The following is a 15,135-nucleotide window of genomic DNA, read 5'->3' as shown; positions in this document are numbered from 1 at the left end:
TGCATCCTCCAAATGAGTCACCAGGCCCTTCTGAGAGACCAGCCTTCTTCTCGGCTCTCTCCAGCAAAGGGGCCTCCTCCTTGGCACAGATTCCTCCAGACCAGGCAGGTCCGCTTCAGGATCACTTAAGCACATGTTAGGCCCCAAACCAGGCTATTAGCCTAACAGCAGAGGTCCACCCAGCAGCACCTCCCTAGGTCTCAGCACATGGCCTGTCCTGAATATGTATACCCTCACCCAGCATGCACCAATGGCATAAACCTCCTACCGGATTGGCTGAAGGAAATATAAATATTCATTAATTAGTTTTGTTTGTGAACATTTTCATTCTATGAGCAGTGATATCAATAAGTGTGAGATAACTACAGCCCAGCCAAAAATGAATTTGACATAGTAACCCCGTTTAGGACATGGGGGCTACAGGCATTTAAATTGTTTTAACTGTGATTTTTCTTGCCTTGTCCACACCACACCCCTGTAGGCCACATCTAAAGAAAGCTAAGCCCATCATCATGGTTGGCATTTATTAGACATGTGCAATTCATTTTGTTTCTAATTCGTTTTTTTACGGAAATTCGTGAATTACGAATTTTCGAATTTACAAATTTTTTATTTACGAATTTTAGTTTTTCCGAAAATTTTTAATTTACGAATTTTAGTTTTTCCGAAAATTTAGAATTTACGAATTTACGAATTTTCGTTTTTCCGAAAACTCGAATTTACGAATTTTCGTTTTTCCGAAAATTCGAATTTACGAATTTTCATATTTTCGAAAATTCGTATTTACGAATTTTCGTATTTTCGTTTTTTTTAACGAATTTCGGAAATTCGCATTTTCGGAAATACGAAAAAAATTCGGATTTTTGAATTTTCGAAATTCCGAATTTTTCGAATTTTTCAATTTTCGAATTTTTCAATTTTCGAATTTTCAAGTTTCGAATTTTCGAATTTTTTCACGTTTCGAGTTTTCGAATTTTACATTTTTCAGATTTACAATTTTTCAAATTTCGAATTTTTCAAATTGTAAATTTTTCAATTTTCGAATTTTTCAATTTTCGAATTTTCGAAATTTTCAAGTTTCGAATTTTCAAATTTTTCAAGTTTCGAATTTTCGAATTTTACATTTTTCAGATTTAGAATTTTTCAAATTTTACATTTTTCAAATTTAGAATTTTTCAAAATTTCGAATTTCGAATTTTTCAATTTTCGAAATTTCGAATTTTCGAAATTCGTAAATACGAAAATTTGAAATTTGAAAAATTCGAAATGTCAAAAATTCGAAATTTCGAAAATTCGTAAATTTCCGAATTTCCGAAAATTCTTTTTTTTTTTCGTTTCATTCGTTTTTTTCGTTTCATTCGTTTTTTCCGTTTTTTGCTTTTTTTGGAAATCCGAAAATTTCACGAATTTACGAAAAAAGCAAAAAAACGAAAAAAAATATATTTTTTTAGAAATTTACGAAAAAATAAAAAAACGAATGAAACAAAAACGGAAAAAAAATATTTTTCGAATTTCCAGAATTTACGAAAAAAATTAAAAAACAAAAATAACATAAACGAAAACAACTAATTTTTTGGCAGTGCACATGTCTAGCATTTATTCCTACAAAGGTGGTAACTCTTGTCCTATAGAAAGCATATTTTTTTTTACATCCATTATTTTGCTCTAAGAAAACATAACAAAACACATGACAACACATCTGTTATGAATGAACCCAAAATTAATCTGTCTCTCCAGAGCTCCCTCTAGTGATAGCTCGGAGCATCTTTTTTTAGCAGTACAGCAGAAGGTGACTGAAGGTGGGAGGTTGCAGACCATAGTGAAATAGGAAAACACTTAGGCCGCGTACACACGGTCGGTCCATCCAATGAGAATGGTCCGACGGACCGTTTTCATCGGTTCACCGCTGAAGTAGACTGATGGTCTGATGTGCGTACACACCATCGTTTTCAAAACCAATCGGGTCAGAACGCGGTGACGTAAAACACACGACGTGCTGAAAAAAACAAAGTTCAATGCTTCCAAGCATGCGTCGACTTGATTCTGAGCATCGATTACCATCGGTTTTGACCTATCGGTCAGCTGTCCATCAGTTCGATTTTAAAGCAAGTTCTAAAACTTTGGTCTGAAGGACAAAAGTCTGATGGGCCGTACACACGGTCGGTTTGGACAGATGAACTTCAGTCCGTTTTCATCGGTTTGGTCCGACCCTGTGTACGCGGCCTCACAGTATCTCTTGCATATTCATTAATAAGGCTCATAATCTTTCATTGACTTTGGTTTAATTAAATTAAATCTATGCTGCCATCTAATGGCCATTTTGTTTAACTGCACTATGTCTATTCAATGCAGTCAGTTAGAATAGCTGGTTAGATTTGTCCATGCAAGCCTCCGTACTTTCTATCCCATCAGGCCTTGCATCAGGTTTTTCAGCCTTTTCCTTTTCCCTTTCACCCTGGAAGCAAGCACATGGGTTGCTAAGTTCTACGCCAGCCATCCGGATCCATCTCTGGTACAGTAGGTGAACTCGATATTGTGTCAATCTCGCTCCCTTTCTCGGCGAGATTGACCACCTACGAGCCCCATCGCGGGAGCCAGCGCCAAGCTGGTTTGCCGCGATGGAGACAGAGCCGTCATAGAAGCGACGGGAGATCCGACTTGGATTCCCGCCAATTCTACACGTGTGCGGCGTTTGTTATGAATCCTGAGGGGGAAGTCCCTGCCGGATTTTAAATAAAAATCCGGCATGGGTTCCCCCCTCAGGAGCATACCGGGCCCTTAGGTCTGTTATGGGTTGTAAGGAGAGCCCCCCTACGCCGAAAAAAATGGCGTAGGGGGTCCCCCTACAATCCATACCAGACCCGTATCCAAAGCACGCTACCCGGCCGGCCAGGAAGGGAGTGGGGACGAGCGAGCGCCCCCCCCCTCCTGAGCCATACCAGGCTGCATGCCCTCAACATGGGGGGTTGGGTTCTCTGGGGCAGGGGGGCGCACTGCGGCCCCCCCACCTCAGAACACCCTGTCCCCATGTTGATGAGGACAGGGCCCCTTCCCGACAACCCTGGCCGTTGGTTGTCGGGGTATGCGGGCGGGAGGCTTATCGGAATCTGGGAGCCCCCTTTAAGAAGGGGGCCCCCAGATACCGGCCCCCCACCCTAAGTGAATGGATATGGGGTACATCGTACCCCTAACCATTCACCTGTAGGAAAAATGTCAAAGTTAATAAACACACCACACAAGGGTTTTTTAAATAATTTATTTTTCTGCTCCGGAGGCTCCCCCTGTCTTCTTTATTAGCTCTGTTTACCAGGGGGGGCTTCTTCTTTGACGTCTTCGGGTGGGTGGGGGCCGCCGTCTGGTTCTCTTCCACCGCCGGGGGGGTCGCTTTTAAAAAAGCCCCCACCCCCCGGCGGGTTTCCTCCGGCGTCTTCGGCGGGGGGGCTTCTTCTTCCGCTATCCCGACGGGTCTTCTCCGCTATCCGGGGGTCTTCTCAACTCTCCGGGGGTCTCCTTCTATGTTTGCCGCTCTCCGCTGTTGACTCGGCGCACCCCGGTTCTTCGTCTCGCTGTCCGGTGCCTTCTTCCGTGCTGTACGTCTTCTTCTCCTTCCGTGCTGTGAGTTCTTCTTCCGTGCTGTGACGTCATGTTCTTCACTTCTCTCCTTCTCCCGATGTTGACATGTCGCCTTTCCTCGCTGAAATGACCGGCGCGCAGCTTGCATCGGACCTATATAGGCCTCACAGTCCCATCCTGCTCTGTACCTACCCATGTGATACCTACCCACGTGCTTTGGATACGGGTCTGGTATGGATTGTAGGGGGACCCCCTACGCCGTTTTTTTCGGCGTAGGGGGGCTCTCCTTACAACCCATAACAGACCTAAGGGCCCGGTATGCTCCTGAGGGGGGAACCCATGCCGGATTTTTATTTAAAATCCGGCGGGGACTTCCCCCTCAAGATTCATAACAAACGCTGCACACGTGTAGAATTGGCGGGAATCCAAGTCGGATCTCCCGTCGCTTCTATGACGCGCTTGCTGGGATGTGCTGTCACTATTCCAGTGAGTGCGAGATCTCGGCACCATGTCGCCGAGAATCAGCGCGATGCTGTCATGCTAAAAACACAATATCACAAACACCTACTGTATGTTTACCATTTGTGTCTTCAGCTAGATAGATAGGAAGGCACTAATTGTATGATTATTTATTAATTGTATTTTGTTCGTATCTGTTACAGTTGTACTCTGTCTTGTATCAATAAAAGTTCAAAAGGATTCTGCGCCTACTGGAATGCATTGGTATGAGAGGAGTTAACAGTGTGCCCGAATACACCTCAGTCACGTGTAGTGAGGGGCATAACATACAGGGTAGGTATGATTACATATTTTTTTTTGCAGCCTTTACACACAAGGACAGCTAGAAGACTACTTATCCTTAAAACTACATAAACTAGACTCCATTCTCCATTTTGGCATCACATTACATAATTGTACATAAAACAAACTTTTTGCTAGCTTCAAATACAAGAGATTTGTAGGGTTCATATGCCTTCAGCGCTTTCTCTGATTAGAGTTATTTTGTAGCCAAAACTTTTCAAAACTTTTAACAACAGCAAAACCTAAGCCATGATTAATAAAGATCTGAACAAGAGGCGATCGCCAAATAGGATGTAGCTGACGGTACGAATTTTATACCCTTTTATGTGCTATTTAAAATTGTTTATGAAGAGCATACTATTCTTCCTAGGAGGCAAATTTATTGTTGGCTGCAAAAGTTAACAGGCCATAGATCTTAATGAAAATATAAGTAAAAGCAAAATGCAAAGTCAGCGGTTTCTCTGAGACGGCCATTGGAAGGTCTGGTAATATTTACTGGCGGGATATATCTATATTTTGTAAAAGAAATGGTTCACATTGAAGTTTTTTTTTTCCTTTCATGCTAACTTTCTAAAAAGGTCATATCAGCATTTTCACGGACGCCTTTAACAATAAATATGCTTCCTTTGCTAAAATGAAAACCGCGGCTCTACAAATCAATCAAGCCCACTTGTCACAACTCAATTCCGCGCTATATTGTGTTCAGCCACGACCGATACCGGCCTGACAGACAAATCTATGACCCTTGTAATTTATGGGAGGAATCTATCTGGGCTTTGATTTAGTCCTGACTTTATTCCCTATTAAGTGATTTTTCTGGGTCTAGGTGGAATATTATTTGATGCACGTTTTAGGGATAATGTGCCTGAAATTATAAAAAATTTGCAGTTAAAGTTAGATTAAAGCAAAAATAAAGTGTTTTTTAATTGTTAAGTCAAATGTAACATATTACTTTTAAAATGGAAAACATATAACATCCTTGTCTGTCTTTCCCTTTTCTTATATGGAAATAAGGAAATATTATTTTACTGATAAGTTGGTAGTGCCAGGGATCAGGGCGGGAGGCAAAGACCTCTTTCCCTTGAGGACTCCATTACACTAATCCTCCCTATAATTCTCCCAGGGTATCCTCCCTGCAGACCCGTTTCTACAGGACAGGCAAAACAAACAATTGCCTGGGGCCCCCGAGCTGGCTTGAGGCCCCCAACTTCCCCTTCCCAGGCTGTAGCGTGGCCGAGCTCCTCTTCCTTCCTCCTGGAGTCCTGTCAGTCCGGCCAGGTACCGCGCGTGGTACAGGAGATTCAGTTTCCTGTTCCTGGCCGGACTGACAGGAAGTGCACACTGAGTGCTCACTTCCTTTCAGTCCGGCCGGGAACACAGGAAACTCAATCTCCTGTACCGTGCGGTACCCGGCCCGGGTACTATCTGATAGGGGACTGGGGACCCATAATATTAGAACACCAGACTGACAGGAGGAAGAGGAGCTCGGCTACGCTACAGCGGCAGCCTACAGGGAAGAAGGGGAGGAGAGAATAGAAAAACATAGGGACTAGGGAGGGGAGGGGGAGGAGTAAGAACATGGGTGTAAAAAATTAGTGTAGCGCTAACGTAGGCTTTGCATGGGGCCCCAAAATTCCTTCAAACGGCCCTGCCTCCCTGCCTCCTACTAACCCTCATCGTAACTCTAACACTAACCCCTCTGTAACTCTAACATAAACCTTCACTCTAACCCTAACATCAATTGCCCCTTAATTCTTAACACTAACCTTCATTGTAACGCTAACTCTAAGCCTCCCTGTAACCCTATTACTAACCCCTCTGTAACCCTAACATAAACCTTCACTCTAACCCTAAGATCAACTGTTCCTTAATTCCTAACACTAACCCTTATTGTAATTCCAACACTAACCCTCCCTGTAACCCTCACACTAACTTCCTGTAACTCTAACCCTAACCCTCCCTGTAATAACCTATTAATAACCCCTCTGTAACCATAACACTAACCCCTCTGTAACTCTAACATAAATCTTCACCCTAACCCTATCATCAATTGCCCCTAATTCTTAACACTAACCTTCATTGTATCTATAACTCTAACCATCCATGTAACCTTTACCAATGCTGTATCCTGGTCTAGGCCAGCAAGACCCAGGCCTAGGGCAGCACTTTGCAGGTGGGGCAGCACAGAAAGAGTTCCCGCCGGCTTTAGCTAAACTGTTAGTGTAGCGCCATTCTTATGGGGTGGACTGGGCAGAGAGGCAAATTAGTCTAGCGCCCCCATAAAGCGCGCGTACTGCTTCCGTTATGCGGGCGGCCGGCATTCCGCAACTGTCGGGGGGGGGGGGGGGTTTGCAGTGCTTCTAATTTTGACTGTCCTATCATCCTGGACCACAAACCTTCCTCACCCTACTATATGTTTTCCTCTGCAGCATCGGCATGGTTATATCTTCTTAATCCTCTCCAAACATTTTGGGAAATTTGTGCTTAAAGGGGTTGTAAAGGTAATTTTTTTTTCACCCTAAATATCTTCCTTTACCTTAGTGCAGTCCTCCTTCACTTACCTCATCCTTCCATTTTGCTTCTAAATGTCCTTATTTCTTCTGAGAAATCCTCACTTCCTGTTCTTCTGTCTGTAACTCCACACAGTAATGCGAGGCTTTCTCCCTGGTGTGGAGAAAGCCTTTTGAGGGCGGAGGGGACGAGCAGGCAAGTCAGGACACTCTCTACTTTGCAGATAGAGAAAGGAGCTGTGTGTTAGTGGGCATCCTGACTCTCCTGCTCGCCCCATCCCCCCTCAAGAGACTTTCTCCACACCAGGGAGAAAGCCTTGCATTACTGTGTGGAGTTACAGACAGAAGAACAGGAAGTGAGGATTCCTCAGAAGAAATAAGGACATTTAAAAGCAAAATGGAAGGATGAAGTAAGTGAAGGAGGACTGCACTAAGGTAAAGGAAGCTATTTAGGGAAATAAAAAAGTTACCTTTACAACCCCTTTAAAATATAACTATAGGCAACACTTTTTTCTTTAATTTTGGATAGAGTAAGGGAGTGTTACAGCCCCTGTCAGTTTATTTTTTACCATCCCTGTCCCATTGCAGAGATTTCCTCTCACTTCCTGCCCCATAGCCAAACAGGAAGTGAGAGGAAATCTATGCAAATTAAGGGACTCCAGGCCTCCCAGGCCCTCAGAACTAGTGTCCCCACTCGAAATTTCCAGGGCGGGTCTTAAACAGCAAGGGGTGTGGCCGTGACAGGAAGGGGTGGGGCATATTTAAATTAGGGGGCACACAGGTTTAGTCAGGCCTAGGGCAGCACAAAACCTAAATATACTACTGACCCTAACACTAACTCCTTGTAACTCTACCTCTAACTCTCCCTGTAACCCTAACACTAACCCCTCTGTAACCTGAACATAAACCTTCATGCTAACCCTAACATCAACTGTCCCTTAATTCCTAACACTAACCCTCATTGTAATTCTAACAATAACCCTCCCTGTAACTCTCACACTAACCTCTCTGTAACCCTAACATAAACCTTAACGCTAACCCTATAATTTGCCCCTAATTCTTAATACTAACCGTCCTTGTAACTCTAACTCTAACCCTCCATGTAACCCTAATGTCCTGTACACAGGATCGGAATTTCCGATGGCCTAAAATCCAATGGAATTTTTCGTCAGAATTCCGTTCAAGCTGCCTAGCATACACACTCTCAGACCAAATTCCGACCGTCCAAAACGCAGTGACGTAAAACACTACGACGAGCCCGAGAAAAATGAAGTTCAATGCTTCCGAGCATGCGTTGACTTGATTCTGAGCATGGGTTTTTTCTATAGTTTTTTTTTCTATCGGAAAAAAATAAAACATGTTCTATTCCTAAACACTGACGAAAAAAAGTCCGATGGGGCCCACACACGATCGGAATTACTGATGAAAAAAGTCTATCGGACTTTTTTCATCGGAAATTACTTTTTTCATCGGAAATTCCAATCGTGTGTACGCTACATAACACTAAACCAATCTGTAACCTAAACATAAACCTTCACACTAACCCTAACATCAACTGTCCCTTAACTGCTTGCCGACCGCCCAACCGTCGTTTTACGGTGGCAAGTCGGTTCCCCTGCGCAAGAGCACGTAATATAACGTCGGCTCTCGCGCAGGCCACTAGGGGCGCATGTGCGCCCCCCGCTCTCCCTAGACTCCCGTGCGCGTGCCCGGTGGGTGCGATCGCCGCCGGGCACACGCGATCGCTCGTTACAGAGCGAGGAACGGGAGCTGTGTGTGTAAACAGATAGCCCCCAGTCCTGTCAGGGGAGAAATGCTGATCTTCTGTTCATACAATGTATGGACAGAAGATCAGTCATTTCTCCTAATGAGGCCACCCCCCCTACAGTTAGAACACACCCAGGGAACATACTTAACCCCTTCCCCGCCCCCTAGTGTTAAACCCCTTCACTGCCAGTGGCATTTTTATAGTAATCCAATGCATTTTTATAGCACTGATCGCTATAAAAATGCCAATGGTCCCAAAAATGTGTCAAAAGTGTCCGAAGTGTCCGCCATAATGTCGCAGTACCGAAAAAAAAACGCTGATCGCCGCCATTACTAGTAAAAAAAAATATTAATAAAAATACCATAAAACTATCCCCTATTTTGTAAACGCTATAACTTTTGCGCAAACCAATCAATAAATGCTTATTGCGATTTTTTTTACGAAAAATATGTAGAAGAATACCTTTCGGCCTAAACTGAGGAGAAAAAAAGTTTTTTTATATATTTTTGGGGGATATTTATTATAGCAAAAGGTGAAAAATATTCATTTTTTTCAAAATTGTCGCTCTATTTTTGTTTATAGCGCAACAACTAAAAACCGCAGAGGTGATCAAATACCACCAAAAGAAAGCTCTATTTGTGGGGCACGACTCCGGGGGACTCCTGAGGACGACTCCAGAAGCGATTTGCAAGACGACTTCTGTATAGAAGTCAATGCAAGTCGCCCCGAGCCGCCCCCGAAGTCGTACAGGGAGTAAATTTCTAAGTCGGATCGACTTGCGTCGCTCCGATTAGAACGCTCCCATTGCACTGCATGGGAAGCGACTCGTCAGGCGGCTAAGCCTCTAAGCCTCATATACACAATCGGATTTTCCGACGGAATTTGTGTGATGGCAGGATGTTGTCAGATAATCCGACCGTTTGTACGCTCCATCGGACAATTGTTGTCGAATTTTTCGACAACAAACGCTGGATAACATGCTTTTAGACCCCGTTCACACTGAAGCGTTTTTACAGCGTTTTAGCGTTAAAAATAGCTCTATTAAAACGCTCATGAAACGCTCTCCATGCATCTCAATGGACCCTTTCACACTGAGTCCTGCAAGTAGCATCTTTGGAGCAGCTTTTGAGCGCTGAAAAAAACGCTCCAAAAACGCCCCTCTCCATTGAAATGAATTGAAAAGCGCTGTAAAAACGCCTTACCCTTTCACACTGAGGCACTGCAAAAATGCCTTAAAACTTTAGGGTGTTAGCGGTGCTTTACCAGAACATTGGGATTGCAGATGAGGCTTTGCTTGAATAACGCTGTAATAACGCTCGAAAAATGCCCCAGTGTGAAAGGGGCCTAAAAATTTTAGGATTATGCGATCGTGTGTACACAAGTCCGTCGGAAAAAAAACCAAAGTACAAACACGCATGCTCAGAAGCAATGCTAACCATAGCACAACATTAGCAGAAGTTGAACAAAGGGTGGCGCTAAATAGCTGAAAAAACACGTAGTTTCGTGTCTGTTGGCCGACAATTTTTTGCCGTTTGTATGCAAGCCAAGTTCCTGGCCAACGCCCTTCAAACAAAAGTCCTACGCTTTGTCCATGGAAAATTTGATCATGTGTACCGGGCTTTACAGGCAGCGTTCATAAAAACTGAAGGAAAAAAACAGAAATCAGGTTTGCTTTTATAAAGGACCTGATAAAATAGAATTATGGATGTGATTGCTTACTATGGGCAACACATATCAGTTTTCCTTTTTCCAGTCTTTATAATTTTGGCGCAATTTATTTTATTTAAAAATACTTTTACTTTAGTACCTGCTGCTGAACCCCCTCCAGAACAAAAAATTATCTACAGCCCGGGGGGTAGCACTAGCAGATTTAGATAAACTAACAAATTAATGACAAACTCCAGCTAACACTTTATAAACAAATAGTTTGTCTCAGTGTAAATCAGTGTACATACAGTACTGTATGTGCTGTCAGAATTGCCAGGTACCAGCTCTCCCCACGCTATGACATCATGTGAGGAAAGGAACGCCAATAATTGTAAAGTTTGTTTACATGTGATTTGCTGTGATTGGACACAGCTGATCATATGGTAAAGGTCCGCTATGATTGGCCCTTTACCACGATCTGTGATCAGCTGTTTGAAGGACAAAGCAATCACAGAGCGCTCCCCAGGGGTTACGCAGGGGGGGTGTGGCTTTGGGAGGATGTCCATGGACACCCTCCCAGAATGAGAGAGCCGCGCTGTAGCCATCTTTTAGCTATAGCATGGTCATGAAGTGGTTAACCACTTCAGCCCCGGACCATTTTGCTGGTCAATGACTGGGCCACTTTTTGCGATTCGGCACTGCGTCGCTTTAACTGACAATTGCGCGGTCGTGCGACGTGGCTCCCAAACAAAATTGGCGTCCTTTTTTCCCCACAAATAGAGCTTTTATTTGGTGGTATTTGATTACCTCTGCGGTTTTTAGTTTTTGTGCTATAAACAAAAATAGAGCGTCAATTTTGAAAAAAAATTAATATTTTTTACTTTTTGCTCTAATAAATATCCCCCAAAAATATATAACAAAACTATTTTTTTCCTCAGTTTAGGCCGATACGTATTCTTCTACCTATTTTTCGTAAAAAAAATCGCAATAAGCGTTTATTGATTGGTTTGCACAAAAGTTATAGCGTCTACAATATAGGGGATAGTTTTATGGCATTTTTATTAATATTTTTTTTTTTTTACTAGTAATGGCAGCGATCTGCGATTTTTATCGGTACTGCGACATTATGGCGGACACTTCGGACACTTTTGACACATTTTTGGGACCATTGTTATTTTTATAGCGATCAGTGCTATAATAATACATTGATTAGTGTAAAAATGTCACTGGCAGTGAAGGGGTTAACACTAGGGGGCGAGGAAGGGGTTAATTATGTTCCCTAGGTGTGTTCTAACTGAAGGGGGGGTGGGACTGACTTGGGGAAATGACAGATCGATGTTCGTACATTGTATGAACAGACGATCAGTAATTTCTCCCCCTGACAGGACCGGGAGCTGTGTGTTTATCCGGCGGTGATCGCGCCCGCGCGGTGGCACCAGGGGCGAGCAGGGGGCGTGCGTGCGCCTCCGGCGCCTGAAATGCGAAATTACGGAATATTACGTGATTTCGCGCAGCCGAGCCGACCTGCCGTCATAAAACTGCGGCGGCTGGTCGACTAGTGGTTAAAGCATTGCCTATGAAAAATTTAGGATTCCAAAGTTTGTCACAGTTTAACAAGTGCACACATTTGGACGTCTACTTTCAGAAAATATATTGGGCCAGATCCACAGAAGAAGTACGCCGGAGTATCTACTGATACTCCGGCGTACTTTCAAATTTGCCGCGTCGTATCTTTAGTTTGAATCCTCAAACCAAGATACGACGGCTTCTGGCTTCGATCCGACAGGCGTACGGCTTCGTACGCCTTTGGATCGTAGGTGTAATACTTCGGCGCCCGCTGGGTGGAGTTTGCGTCGTTTTCCGCGTCGGGTATGCTAATTAGCTGTTTACGGCAATTCACGAAGGTACGCACGTCCGTCGCATTCTCTTACGTCATCGCTAGTCGGCTTTTCCCAGCGTATAGTTAAAGCTGGTATTTCGTGGCCTGTCTTTAGACTTGCCATGTTAAAGTATGGCCGTCGTTCCCGCATCGAATTTAAATTTTTATTTTTTTTGCGTAAGTCGTCCGTGAATAGGAAAGGACGTAACTCACGTCGACGTTCAAAAAATGACGTCGGTGCGACGTCATTTCGCGGAAAGCACGGCGGGAAATTTCAAAACGGAGCATGCGCAGTACGTTCGGCGCGGGAACGCGCCTAATTTAAATTATACACGCCCCATTTGAATTAGGCGGGCTTGCGCCGGACGGATTTACGCTACGCCGCCGCAAGTTTACAGGCAAGTGCTTTGTGAATTAAGCTCATAAAACTTGCGGCGGTGTAACGTAAATGCAATACGTTATGCCGCCGGAATTCTACGTGAATCTGGCCCATAATGTTTAGGGGTTTTAAGTAATCTTCAGGCCTGAATAAAATGCAAAAATAGCGTTGGCAGCAAAAGGGTTAACACCTTGTTATAGAGGCAGTGGGATGGTTGGAGCCATTTTGGGACAGCCTGTGATTCATCTGCATGTGTGATTTTATTCTATGCACCTACAGTATACATACATATCGCACTTTTCCCATTTTTAATATCTATATTTATTGTTGCATCTTGCAGGGAAACAATGGGATTGCCTCCGAAGGAATATTACATCGTTTGTCACCGCGCTCCGTTTCCGGCAGGTAATTATTTCACTTCTCTTGTCCTTGATCAAATATTCTGAAGGGGATGAAATCATTAAACAGGTGACAATATTGTGATGTCTTATCAGATGGGGAAGAGAAGAAGCAGAATCTGCTGCTCACATCTCTACAGGAAAATGATAGGTTTGCAGCCACAGGCGTTTCCGAAAATGTGAGACGCGGGATAATTAGGATTTGTCTCAGCCTGGATGGAACATGGAAAAAGCATGACGTGTTGCGCAGAACACAACCCGATCAGCAGGAAAATCTGCACAATGTCATCATAAGGATGAGTCAAATTCATAGTTTATCATCTCACCAGAAATTTCCCCAAAAGTCAGCAAATTTTTATTATATTTTACACCTCTAAGGCTTTAACGGCAATCTTTTTTTTTTACTCTTAAAACAGAACTATGTGTAGCGCCCTTTCATGCTCAGCAGGGCAGCATGTGATTGCTTTTGGCTGCTCTAGGCTCTGCAGGCTGCAAGTTTGATTGCTTCCCCCTGTCTTCTGGTGGCTTCCAGAATGTAGTGGTTGGGAGAGTCCAATAAGCAGCCTAAATATTTATGCAGCTCCGGCCAATCCCTGGGGGAAGGTGCTCAGATGGTATCTGGGAGAGTTCATAAATAGTCTGAAACCTAGAAGAGCTGTAATCAGCAGAGCAGCGTGTGATTGCTTTGGGCTCCTCTAGGCTCAGCAGACTGCAAGTGTGATTGCTTCCCCCTGTCTTCTGGTGGCTTCCAGAATGTAGTGGTTGGGAGAGTCCAATAAGCAGCCCAAATATTTATGCAGCTCCAGCCAATCCCTGGGGGAAGGTGCTCAGATGGTATCTGGGAGAGTTCAAAAATAGTCTAAAACCTAGAAGAGCTGCAATAAGCAAAGCAGCATGTGATTGCTTTTGGCTGCTCTGGGCTCTGCAGGCTGCAAGTTTGATTGCTTCCCCCTGTCTTCTGGTGGTTTCCAGAATGTAGTGGGTGGGAGAATCAAATGAGTAGCCCAAAAAAGGAATGCAGCTCCAGCCAATCCCTGGGGGAATGTGCTCAGGCAGTATCTGCGAGAGTTCATAAATAGTCTGAAACCTAGAAGAGCTGTAATCAGCAGAGCAGCGTGTGATTGCTTTGGGCTGCTCTGGGCTCAGCAGACTGCAAGTTTGATTCTTCCTGTCTTCTGGTGGCTTCCAGAATGTAGTGGGTGGGAGAATCAAATGAGTAGCCAGAAAATGTATGCAGCTCAAAGCAATCCATGGGGAAAGGTGCTCAGATGGTATCTGGGAGAGTTCATAAATAGTCTGGAGCCTAGGGTTCTTTTCACCAGACGAAAGGTTCCCAGCCAGAAGGGCTGCCTGTCCTGCTGAAGGTCCAGCCTGCTTATCGATGTCCCATCTGTGCTCAGCTGGGGGACCCATCTAGCCACAAGCCCTTTAGAAGCAAAATAGGGGTACCACTGAGAATCTGCCCTGGAGGTTTCACAGAGGAGTTCTGCCTGCTGGAGCCTGAGGGAGACATTCCAAGCCTTGGGAGACACTAAGGGCCAGATTCTCGTAGAATGGAGTAAAACTCCGGTGGCGTAACGTATCTCGTTTACGTTACGCGGCCGCAAGTTTTACGGGCAAGTGCCTGTAAAGTTGCGGCGGCGTAGCGTAAATTCTCCGGCGCAAGCCCGCCTAATTCAAATGATCCAGGTAGGGGGCGTGAATCATTTAAATTAGGCGCGTTCCCGCGCTGATCGTACTGCGCATGCGCCGTCCCTAAAATTTCCCGACGTGCATTGCGCTAAATGATGTCGCAAGGACGTCATTGGTTTCGACGTTAACGTAAATGGCGTCCAGCGCCATTCACGGACGACTTACGCAAACGACGTACATTTTTAAATTTCGACGCGGGAACGACGGCCATACTTAACATTGGTTGCCCCTCATATAGCAGGGGCAACTTTACGCGTCGCAAATGCTACGGAAACGTCGTAAATTCACTGCATCGACCGCGCGTACGTTCGGGAATCTCGCGTAAATAGCTAATTTGCATAGACGACGGGGAAAACTACGTCGGCGACACCTAGCGGCAGGAAAAAAAATTGCATCTATGATCTGACAGGGTAAGAGCCTTACGCCTGTCAGATCTAAGGGATATCTATGCATAACTGATTCTAAGAATCAGTCGCATAGATACGCCG

The sequence above is a fragment of the Rana temporaria genome, chromosome 1 (assembly GCF_905171775.1).
Source record: "Rana temporaria chromosome 1, aRanTem1.1, whole genome shotgun sequence".
Lineage (NCBI taxonomy): Eukaryota > Metazoa > Chordata > Amphibia > Anura > Ranidae > Rana > Rana temporaria.
This window is presented reverse-complemented; position numbering follows the sequence as displayed.